The sequence below is a fragment of the Pavona decussata genome, unplaced genomic scaffold (assembly GCF_977016875.1).
Source record: "Pavona decussata unplaced genomic scaffold, jaPavDecu1.1 SCAFFOLD_11, whole genome shotgun sequence".
Classification (NCBI taxonomy): domain Eukaryota; kingdom Metazoa; phylum Cnidaria; class Anthozoa; order Scleractinia; family Agariciidae; genus Pavona; species Pavona decussata.
Window position 1 is genome coordinate 2042501 of NW_028145434.1, and position 12394 is coordinate 2054894.

Below are 12394 nucleotides of genomic sequence, written 5' to 3' on the forward strand. Positions count from 1 at the left end.
AGCAAAAGAGGTAGGCGATAGATCCGGAGAAGGTAGGGCCTACGGCAACCTTGGCAAGGCTCATCGAAGCCTGAGCAACTTCCAAAAGGCCATAGAGTACCATGAAAAGCATCTTAAAATAGCAAAAGAGGTAGGCGATAGATCCGGAGAGGGTAAGGCCTATGGCAACCTTGGCAACGCTTATCTCAGCCTGAGCAACTTCCAAAAGGCCAAAGAGTACCATGAAAAGCGCCTGAAAATAGCCAAAGAAGTAGGCGATAGATCCGGAGAAGGTAATGCCTATGGCAACCTTGGCAACGTTTATGAAGGCCTGGGCAACTTCCAAAAGGCCATTACGTACCATGAAAAGCATCTGAACATAGCAAAAGATGTAGGCGATAGATCCGGAGAAGGTGCGGCCCATGCCAACCTTGGCATCGCCTATGGAAATCTGGGCAACTTCCAACAGGCAAAAGAGTGCCATGAAAAGCATCTGAAAATAGCAAAAGAAGTAGGCGATAGGTCAGGAGAAGGTGCGGCCTATGGCAACCTTGGTAACGCTTATCAAAGCCTAGCCAACTTCCAAAAGGCCATAGAGTACCATGAAAAGCATCTGAAAATAGCAAAACAAGTAGGCGATAGACACGGAGAAGGTGCCGCCTATGGCAACCTTGGCAACGCTTATCGAAGCCTGAGCAACTTCCAAAAGGCCATAGAGTACCATGAAAAGCGTCTGAAAATAGCAAAAGAAGTAGGCTATAGATCCGGAGAAGGTGGAGCCTATTCCAACCTTGGAAACGCTTATAACAGCCTGGGAAACTTCAAAAAGGCCATAGAGTACCATGAAAAGCATCTGAGAATAGTAAAAGAAGTAGGCGATAGATCCGGAGAAGGGAAGGCCTATGGCAACCTTGGAAACGCTTATGAAAGCCTGGGCAACTTCCAAAAGGCCATAGAGTACCATGAAAAGCGTCTTGAAATAGCAAAAGAGGTAGGCGATAGATCTGGAGAAGGTGGTGCCCATGGCAACATTGGCAACGTTTATCAAAGCCTGGGTAACTTCCCGAAGGCAATAGAATACCATGAAAAGGACCTGAAAATAGCAAAAGAACTAGGCGATAGATGCGGAGAAGGTCGTGCCTATGGCAACCTCGGCAACGCTTATCAACGCCTGGGAAACTTCAAACAGGCCATAGAGTACTATGAAAATATTCTGAAAATAGCAATAGAAGTAGGCGATAGAATCAGAGAAGGTAAGACCTATGGTAACCTTGGTTACGTTTGCGAAGTCCTGGGAAAGTTTCAGGAAGCTTTCGAATGTTATCAAGCTAGTGTAAATATACTTGATGTTGTCAGAGCCTCCATTACTCATGAAGATGCCTTAAAAATAAGTTTTCGAGATCTTTATTATGGTGCTTACAGAGGTCTTTGGCAAAGCCTATTGAGGTTGGGGAGAATTGATGAGTCCTTGTGTGCTGCGGAGCAAGGTCGAGCACAGACTTTAGCCGACGTCTTAAAAAGACAGTATGGGTTAACAGAGTCCTCACCAGCGACACTTGAACCTAAAGAAACAATTTCTTACATCTCAAACAAGTTATCTACGAAAACGGTTTTCTTGGGGCACAGGCGCAACAAAATCACTTTCTGGGTTATCAGCAAGGGAAGCAAGGTTGAGTTTCGAGAAAGGGAATTGGAACAAGGAACAGTGCACGAAGATGCAGTGACTGTCTTGATGAATACCACTTTGGAGGAAATTGGAGTCCGTGTCCGCGTAGAATGTGAGAATCGTTCACTTGATGAGCTAGATAATCGTGATGTTTATAACAATGATGAGGAGGATAAGGATAAGCAAGGAGTGTCATCACAATGCACCATCAATGCGTTACAACCGTTACATGATGCAATTCTTGGACCCATTGCAGACTTGTGTCAAGGCAACAAATTGATCATTGTCCCCGATGGTCCCCTTTGCCTGGCTCCATTCTCGGCACTCAGCACTTCTATCTGCATCCGCACTGTACCTTCGTTGACCAGTTTAAGGCTGATCACTGATTGCCCTGAGGACTGCAAAAGTGAGCAGGAGGTACTGCTTGTCGGAGATCCAGATCTGGGAGATGTTAAAAAACCAAAGTTCAACGAACTTCCCTGTGCCAAGGAGGAAGTAGAGATGATAGGGGAAATTCTAAAGATTCCACCACTAACAGGAACAGAGGCAACCAAAGACGAGGTGTTAAAAAGAATTACTTCGGCCGCTTTGGTTCATATTGCAGCTCATGGACGAGAGAAAACGGGAGAAATTGCTTTGGCGCCAAATTCTGGATGGGAAAAACGTTACGTGCGAAATTCTAGATCCAAAGCAAGGAACCAAGGTCCTAAAGAAGAGGACTACATCTTGAAGATGTCGGATGTCGAAGCTGTTAAGCTGCGAGCAAAACTGGTTGTGCTTAGTTGTTGTCATAGTGGCAGAGGAGAGATCAAGTCTGAGGGTGTCGTCGGAATTGCTCGGGCTTTCTTGGCCGCTGGGGCTCGTTCTGTTCTAGCTTCACTCTGGGCAATTTCAGACAAGGCAACTCTGGAGTTCATGAAGAGTTTCTATCAACATCTTGGAGATGGTAAAACTGCCAGTGTAGCTCTTCACCAGGCTATAAAGTGTCTACGAGAGTCCGAGCAGTTCTGTGCTGTGAGGAACTGGGCTCCTTTTATACTAATTGGTGATGACATCCACTTGAATTTGGACGCAAAGAAGGAAAGTGCTGAAATGATGCTTGAAAAATGTAAGTTTTCTATTGCAAATGTTGTGGTTCTTGTTGTTGTTTTCTGAAAGACAGTTTCTTGGTTTAATATTTGGCTGTTAAATTTTCCACCTCCGAAAGAAGTGGTTAAAACCAAAGTTGCATAGTGGCATGGTGTTTAACAAAGAAAACGTCCAGTAGAAAACTGAGAAAAAAGCATTAAGCATAAAAATAAATGGTAATCCCATCTCCAACCAGAAATAAAATATACTACTTAGGTAGACGACAGCTTGTAAAAAGAAGTCTTATAAGCATTGAACGAATGGATGAATGAATTGGCAGAGGGGAAGTTTCTGTGATTGGTCTACCAGAGAGAAATGAATTGGTCGCGAAGTTTTTGGTTGATTGTTTTAATACATTGACATTAATTTTCCCTCCCTTGTATTTCCCGTGTCTACGAGAACAAAAGTCAGAATTATCCATTCGTTTTTTTCTGGTTTTCTTTGCCCTCAGTGTTTTTTTGCACTACAGTCTAACGTGGTGACGTTAAACATTGTAATTGCGAGGAATTCTTGAACAATCCTTGAACTGCCAGGGTAAACATCTACGTCAATCACATGGCATGGGTCAATAGTGGGATTTTTTTTTGTTTAGTTGATGTATTCTATTTCTACCCTTTTACAGACGCTCAGCAATCGAGTCAAGAGAAAACCTTCCCAACACACATTTCCCCTTACCCCGGGAATTTATTTTATCCCTTACTAAAACACTGGAACATTAGAAAGCTACAAAACGCTCTTGTCATAAGCTGTTTCTGAAATGCTTAGTTGATTAAGCCGCTGCCTTTTTTTCCAAATAATGTTGGGAAATAAGATCAATGAAGATCTTTTAACAAAGTTTCTTATTTTCTCTATATACGCCTGTTAGAATTTTTATATGTGACCGTAAATCTCATTTACAAGGATACACATAGACGACGTAGTTCAGCAAGGTCAGTTAGGAAATAAGTATATTTAGCAAAGAAATGTGATTTCTTCGATGATGTCTCCTATACAGGCGTTACTTTGGCCTTCACCAAAACTTCTCCCCACTAACGACTGCTCAATTAAGCATTCACATACGAAACACTTATCTTCCACACTTTTAACCAATTGTTGCTCTGGTTCCGGTTTTCAGAAACTGACATGTCCCAAATTCTACGCCGGAAGACTCACTGGTGGTTATTTGCGTTAATGGCATATTATTAGACTCGGTTTTGGTGCATGTGACAGTTTTAAGCGGACCTAAACTTCACTGTGAAACACATCTACATACCAGTTATTTCACTAGTTATTGCTAGACGTAAATCAGTTGTCAGTTAAATAGCTCGCCTGACCGCATATTCTTACTAATCATGCCGCGAAGGGACCAGGACTAGACGTGCAATATATCAAGAATATAATAACAAAGACTACAAGATTTCAAGCCTTATTAAAGATTTCAAGCCTTATTAAGAAGGCTCGCAACAGTGGTTCTGACATTGGGGTGGATCTTTTCAAATCAATATTTCGCATGGAAGGCTTGCTTTGACTTCCATCATACTACACCACCTTTCCAATGTATGATCAACTTTTATGTTGTTGTTGGTTTCCAAGCAACAGCTGTTACCGTGGCAATGGTGAAATAAAGCACTTCTTTTTAAATAACGTCGATTATCTCGAAATCTAGTCAGACACTTTGCAACGATACTTTCAGGATTTAAACTACTCAACCTAGGCAACTTGTGGGCGAAATTGAAAAAATAAACTGTGAGAGCGTTTTCAAATACATAAAGAATCGTTTTTTATTCGCTGATTATTTGTTATTTGTGTTTTAAAACGGCTAAAATACGTCGAAAAGCTCGCAAATTTCATCAATCAAAATGTTTCAAGACTGCCCTTACAGATTTTCAATTTCAATTGTGAGGCGTTAGAATAATAATTCGCATTGATGTTTGAGCAAGTTTTAGGCCTAAGAACCATTTCGGGCGTTAGATTAGAGGGTTGAAACGCGGTCTAGTTTCAGTCCCTGTCCTCTATCTCTGAAAATGAATTTTGTTTTTGTTTTTTTCTGGTCTATTTCACTGCTATTCTCATGTAATAAATATTTACGCGTTTGATAGTCTGTCTTATAATGTGAGGGCTATTAATATTATCAATGAATTGAACTGTAAATATTCTTCGAACGTTTCTGTGTATTATAGGTTTACTATTAATAAAATTTCCTGTGAAATTACTGTAAGTCAAGGCTCCATTTAAACTAGCTTATCTAATTAGATAAACCCTAGTAAATATATTCCGTATTGTACGTAGCCTAAGACAATACAGAGATTTAGAATTACGTTTACGACTAACGGCAGAACTGGAGAAATGACCTCGTGACCATGGTTATCATTTATTTGCCGCTCACCGTTTTTCGGTAGCATCAAAGTTCAAGTTTGTTTTGCATCCATGTACTCGTCTTATCATGAAAACGGCAACGCGAATTTCACGTTTGCCGTTTCCCGTAAACGCAATCTATCACTCCGATTCTCAAATTGTTAATGCAGTAGCCACATTAATCATTTTATTATTGCTGTATTATTGTCAACGTGATTTATCACGCTTTTTTGTCTAAGGCAAAACTATTTTGCTAAATACCGATACAAATAAACTGTTGTTGTTGATAGCAACTAAAAAGAATGCATTTATTAAAAACATGCTGCTTTCGCCCTCTTTCATGATAAGAGACATCCAATCCCTCTGCTGCCCCATGATATTTATTTTCAATTAACTATTAGTTTCCGAAGCATCGTATCATTTAATATAAGTTATTTTTATCCATTGTTTAGATATCCGATGTGACACTCAAGAGAGATTATCGCATTTCAACTGTGTGAAAAAGACAGGCGGAATTGTTGTTGCGATTATTTAACTAAACTTGGTCTCATATCCTTTTGTACAGGGGCAGCTACCTTCAACTAGCTTTAAAATTAGCCAGTCACAATTAGAGATCCGTAATGTGGGTAATCAGAAGTTTGCCGCATTGCACGACAAGTGGTCACACTATAGCTTCATACCTGCATGATTCGAGTTCTAGAGATCTCCAAGAAATTTAGGTGATGTTAAACGTGTGCGATCACAAATCCGTTTGTTTGTGTCGCTGTCCTCAAACAACACCTTAACTTTACTTCGGAAGATTTAACTGAAAGTCACTGGGAACTGCAGGGTCTTCTTTCTGCACATGAAACTAGGAAATCCCTCACAATTGTTAATGAGCAATATTTACTTTGTGAACCCTGACTTAAACACGGCCACTTTACAGTTCAACAAAGCTGCCTGAAGTCTTTAAAACTTGTATGCCGTTTAAAACTATCTAGCGAGGGATTGTCCTCCAAAGAACAATGCAGGTTGACCCTATAGTACAAGTAGACATATAAAGTTATCATTGATAGACTCCTTTGTATGTATGTGGGGTTCACTCTTCCCGTCTCGTTTTCTGTTACCAACCATGTACATTTGTAACATGAGGAGTGCAACGAATGTGATAGTATATTTAACGCACTGATACAGTCTGGGCATACTTGTCAAAACGAAATCCGAGCTTTTCCAAAAGGAATCAAACCTATATCCTTCCGATAACTAGTCTGGATGATCTACCTCTAAGCTAGAGGAGACTTGTTGGAGCTAGGCCATTAAACAAGTTTTATGTGACAAACATCCGCAGGGTGGCTACTTCCCTAAAATTTGGTTGGATGAGTGGGTGGGTGGGTGTGGCGCGCTTCTTGAAACCTTTACCCTATTTCAGACCAGATTTCTTGCATCGATACCGTATTTTAGACCCTGCAAACCCTCCAAATACAAATCACGTTAACCCGTTACAATAAATTTTGAAAAGATCAAGATGAAAGCGGAAAACAAATAACTAGAAGTTGTGTAGCTCTTCCAAACCCATTTTACTCGTACAAACCATACTTAATTCCAGGTAAAAAAATCTGTACCCTATCAAAAAGTGACACTGGGCATACCTATATGGCTGTTTTAGGGGTGCACCTCCCCTCCCCTGGGGTAAACATCCGGAAAAGTGGTTGGATTCCTGTATGGATGTGTTGTGTATGCGTAACGGAAGAACTGTCATCGTATATTTTAGGTAAATGGATCATTTGTCGGTTTGGTAAGTTGAAGGCACGAGAACGTCTTTCGTAACTAAGTAGACGGGTGGTCAGTTCTTTTCTTTTCTCCAAAAGGAAGCTTTAAAAAGGAAATGATGGGTGAATTATTTCGACCAAACCCAGCAAACAGTGAACAAAAAGGAACTGAGATGAACGTATCTGCGAGCTGTGCGTGTAAGCATCGTCGGCTATTTACCAACTTTAAGACCATTTCTGCACACGCGCAGTTGTGATCCTCTAAATTAGAGTATAATCCGAACGAATTTCACTAACAATATTTTCCAAACTAACCTTTATTCCAAAAAGGATTTCTTGCCCCTAAAATATTACAGCATGTCAGTCGCTTCACTGTGATTTGTGATCGATTACTCGTCATTAGAGGATTTTAGGGGAGCAGGGATGGCGCAGTGGTGAGAGCACTCGCCTCCCACCAATGTGGCCCGGGTTCGATTCCCGGACTCGGCGTAATATGTGGGTTGGGTTTGTTGCTGGTTCTCGTCTTTGCTCCGAGAGGTTTTTATCCGGGTACTCCTGTTTTCCCCTCTCCTCAAAAGCCAACACTCCTAAATTCCAATTCGATTTGGACAGTGTCCCCAATTAGTGCTCTGCGCTAAAGACATTGTCACTTGAATAAAGTGGTTTATTTTTTATTTTATTTTCATTTCTATCGGCTACAAATTTGGGCAAATCTCTAGTATTTTTTGACATGGTTGAGGTCACTCTCAACGGTCTTTATCCAATTTTTCGTCCGACAGTTTTCCTTTCTTGCAAAAATTTGCCTGTGTTTGTCTGCTACTCGCAAAAACAATTTGCAAAATTTTGTTGACTAGTCACTCTGGATGGACTCTAGACTCTGATCACGTGGACCGGTCACACCACTCCATGACGTCAATCGTGCGTCAATACTCTGATCACAAACTTCGCTCCACCAATCACAACGCGAGTTTTACACTGTTTTATTGTATAAAAATCAAAACATCGCAGCTGGGTTAGTGCTGTTTGGAGGAATTGTAAGCTGTCTTAATTTTGTCTTGGTTATGAACACCTTATTAAGCGGGTCTCTTAGGAACAATGTTCCCTTGGTTTTTTGTTAGCAACTTCGCATTGCGAGATACACTGAGTTGTTTATAATCAGTATTAACCCTTTAACCCCCATTATCAAAGAACAAATTCTCCTATCTTGTCCCCAATGCCATACTTTTCTTATAAAAGTACTGGGAAGAAGTTATTAAAATATCAAGAGAATTCACCTTGTGTGATCATATCGGTCCTCAATTCTCATGACCTCAGGGTTTGAATAAGCCTTATGTTGCAAGGAGAAATTTGATGCTGATCACTGTTAGGGCATTAAGCGTTAATCGTGGCAACCCTTCTTCACGATGAACTACCTCAGTCACCTCAGTGACACTAACAGCCAATACCTCGGTATAGTTTTCATCATGAAGCTACACATTCGCATTACACCCAGGGTAACTACATGTAGCTTATAACCATTATTTGCACTTGACACTGTGCAGCTTTCTTGATGTCCATAGCACATTACTTTAAGGACGGTGCCTACTATTGTGACTGCGCATACGTTCCGTGCATCTTGTGATACTCTGGTTTCCTATGCGTGGGGGCTACCAATACAGCGATATTTGTGCGTGGTTTAAAACTATGCGGAGAAAAGCAGAACTTAGCAAGTGCTTTTGGTATCCAAAAAGAAAATTGGGGCAACCATGCATTTTTCAGAGATAATCAAGCTTCAATATGGAAAAAAAACGCCATACATTGCTTTGTATTTCACTGCTTTTTAGATTAATTGTTGCTTAATTATCTCTAAAAAATGCATGGTTACCCCCATTTTTTTTGGGGGGGGGGGGGGGATTTCCATAACCCTTGCTTAGATGTTCTTTCCTCGCAAAGTCATAAGCCGCGCAAAAGCACTTTAGTATGGCACCGAGTTCAAAAGTTCAGAAGTTCTAGTTCAAAACTTCTCTGAAAAAGAACCTTTCACTATCGAGTGGCACCTGGCAGCCAATGAAATAAAAAGTAGTCTAACACCAACCACAACACACCTAATGCATGAAATCATCGGTTTTTCCCTTACTGGGGTCTTACATATTCAGTACACAAAGTCACGTCCGGAGAAAATAAGGACTTAGCATGAAGTATAAGGTCTGTATAACGATCAGGGATGAAAGAGCAGGGATGGCGCAGTGCTGAGAGCCCTCGCCTCCCACCAATGTGGCCCGGGTTCGATTCCCGGACTCGGCATCATATGTGGGTTGAGTTTGTTGTTGGTTCTCGTCCAGAGACAGAGACGTTTTTCTCCGGGTACTCCGTTTTACCCTTCTCCTCATAAATCAATATTTCCAAAAATAAATCTCTATCTCATAAATCAATATTTCGATCTAGGTTGCTGTCAAGCACTTTTTCATGAGCCTCTGGCTCGGGAGATTGTGCAAGCACTCCCCGTGTTATTGACATTAAAAAAAACTTTTTCGTCAGGGTATGCCAACAAAATATAAGGGTCGTATACATTTGTACCAGGATTAGGTGTACATAACTATAAGCAGTCAGACGTTGCTCGTCATTACACAGGCCTTAAACGCCGGTGTCTTTATACTTCAGTATATGTCTCCGTACACGTGATGTATACAGACTCATAGCACCGTATTCTGTATTTCACGCAGTGTGTATGTACACCTAATGAATTTACAGTGAAACAAATAAGGAAAAGAAAAGTCGGGCTTACATGACCTTTACCCACGGCTGGCGGGGGTCCACACAAGCTTACAACTGACCTCCAAAACTCGCGTGTTATCTAAAAGGTTGTACAAGCACAACCTTTATTTATTTTTAAATCCAAAAATAACAAAACAGTATGGGAAAGCAAGAGTCAAAATGGTATTTATTGCAAATCACGACAACAGTAATTACAGTCATTCAATCGTTACAATTTGTTAGCGAGGTTTATTCCTGTACTGCTGTCTAATGGCTATCATTCCATTTTGTCGAGAAAATAATCTTCCTTACTATTAAGTGTAGTTTGAAAACATTCAAGAAAAAGAAAAAGATGATGTTTGCTTTCAAATTGTCGAATGAAAAACTGATACAACTGTTAAATAAAAATATCGAATACATTTGTTTTCTGATACTACATAGTTAGCATCCTCGGAGGCCCGGGGGTAGATAAAAGGGAAGAAAAAAATAAAAACAAGTAAAAAAAATGCGCAAGCTTCTGGTATAAGATACTTCATATTAATAGCATATAAATAAATAGAAAAAAGTATTAATTTTGTACCAGAAAACAGTACAATTCTTGGAATTACCAAAAATTACACCTCATTGAGAAAGGAATTTTCTTGAATGCAGTGGGCAATATAAACGTCTGTTTCTTTGTTCGGAGTGGTCACGTGAGTAGTATCGAGAGGTATTGGCATCGCGAGTATCGATATTTTTTGGGAAATCTAACATCTACGATATTGAATATTTAGTATCGATACCGACCAACTCTTTTTCCCACTATCTCTCCGTAGGTCTCCGAGGATGGCACTGACATACAAAAACGAGAGTTGCTTAACCTGAGCCGGGATCTGAAAAACTGAACTTCTTGTAATAAATTATTCAAATTATTTATTTTTCTGTCATTGCTACAACCTGCTTACAATACATACAAAAACAGGAAAAGTTAAAGTAGAAAGAACTCCGACAACCGTGTATTTAGAATTTATTTTAGTTTTTATTTTAGCTATCGAGGCAATACATACTTTTTAGGCGATATTTCTTTCTGATATTCTATACTGAATTTGAGCAAGACAGGTCACATGACCTTCAACTTCAAAGAGCATTGCAATCCCATTAAGTCTTGCAATAGAATTCCCTGCAAAAATAACTACCAGTCTTCTGGAACAGGTTCTTGTAGATGTTTCTCTCTGTCAGAGTGAAGATGCTCCAAACCTGACAAATGTTTATGATTATTGATCACATAATATCTAAAAACATTCCTTAATTTAACTCATCACCATTTGATCACCTAAACTAATTATTTTGGCCATTTATGAACAGAAAATTATTCGGCAGCGGTGAGCTGGAACTTATGATTCTGAGATTGAAATAACCAGATCGTCTAGAGAAGAACTTTATTTTAATGGGCTGCCTCCATCCTGGCAGATCGTTATTTATGAAAACCAAAAACTGTCAGCCGAGGATGATAACCGGCGAGACTGGTTAGCGGTAATGCTCCCACTGGATATGCACATCAGTCAGTAACGGAGTCGGCACCCACTCAGTGTTACTGACACACACACACACCGCATCATACCTCTGGGTGAACGAGAAAGTGCCAGAAACCCACAGAATAATTGACCTGATTAACTTTCAAAGGGATAACCGAAAACTCAACTTATTCTTACCTGGGTAGAGATAACTTAGGGTTATACTTCTTTTGACTTGCAGAAGAAAACAAAAGACTTCCTTGTTATACAAAAGAGATTGAACAAACGATATGTTTGTATGTTCCTATTATTAAAACTGATAATTTGAGCAAAAAATTAAACTCCAATTACTAAATAAGTAAATAACACATCACATGGTTGAATATAAATATATGAAACATATATTTCGGAGTGCGGGTGAAAGATCAAAAAGAAGAAAGATCCTCGCGATAGTCCGCAACTTAAGTAGTTGCAAACTCACAATATGACCAGCTCCTAGTTAGCTTGATAGCTCAGTTGGCGGCATCACAGAGGTCGTGGGGCCGGTGCGAATCCCGTTAAAGCCTGATTTTTTTTCAGGCTTTCTTTTCGCAACTACTTGCGAGGATCTTTCTTCTATTCGACATCACATGGTGTTGTTGTCTATCATGTCATTGGGTTAAAATGCGTTTTCGTGGAGTTTCAAGCCATTTAAAGTCAATTTGTTTTGCACGTGTATATATTCATTGAGGGTTCGAGAGAATTGGACTTAGTTAACTGCAAGAGTGAATTTCGACATACGACTTTTTTTGCAAACTGCCTCGAATTCTCCATGAATTTTCTTGTCCCATTTTGACTTAAAGCCTAAGAAAACCATAACATGCTTTTTTTCTTCTGAAAAGAAATCGCGCATACTGTATCATTCTTGAGAAAAAACAGTCAACGAAATCATCAAAATGCTAATTCAAAATTTTGGATTTGGAGTTTGTGAGTGACACGAGAGACCACATTGAGCGATCAACCCTCAACCAGAGTCAAATTGAGCCCTGGGGGGGGGGGGGGGGGGGTTATGCCACCAGGGGCGTAGCCGGGACGTTTTTACAGTTAGGCACAGTTTTTCAAATCGTGTTGTCTGTCTTGTTGTCCTTTGGAGTCCAGATGTATTTCGACAGTTTTGTGCGGTTTGCGTAGTTCCTGTTCCGAAATGAGACTTCATACTGGGTGTCATTGTTTTTGAAAATGTCTCTTCTGTTTGACCGACATAGTATTTTTCCAATAAAATCTGCAATTCCACAGCGACAAACCGATGAGTGGTGCCGGATCACTTGTAGAAC

General features: G+C 40.1%; 1 protein-coding gene and 1 long non-coding RNA gene across 8 annotated transcripts in view; one reads left to right on the forward strand and one right to left on the reverse strand.

Annotated features, from left to right (window-relative positions):
* The window catches only part of LOC146488159 (uncharacterized), a 538028-nt gene that overhangs the window by 185621 nt on the left and 340013 nt on the right, over positions 1-12394 (forward strand). The gene's annotated exons all lie outside the window — the stretch shown is intronic.
* LOC146488166 (uncharacterized) overlaps positions 1-12394 on the reverse strand; it is a 131545-nt gene that overhangs the window by 61740 nt on the left and 57411 nt on the right. The window contains exon 2 of the long non-coding RNA XR_014867065.1: positions 3981-4462. This is a non-coding gene — a long non-coding RNA (uncharacterized LOC146488166). The remainder of the gene's footprint in view (positions 1-3980; positions 4463-12394) is intronic.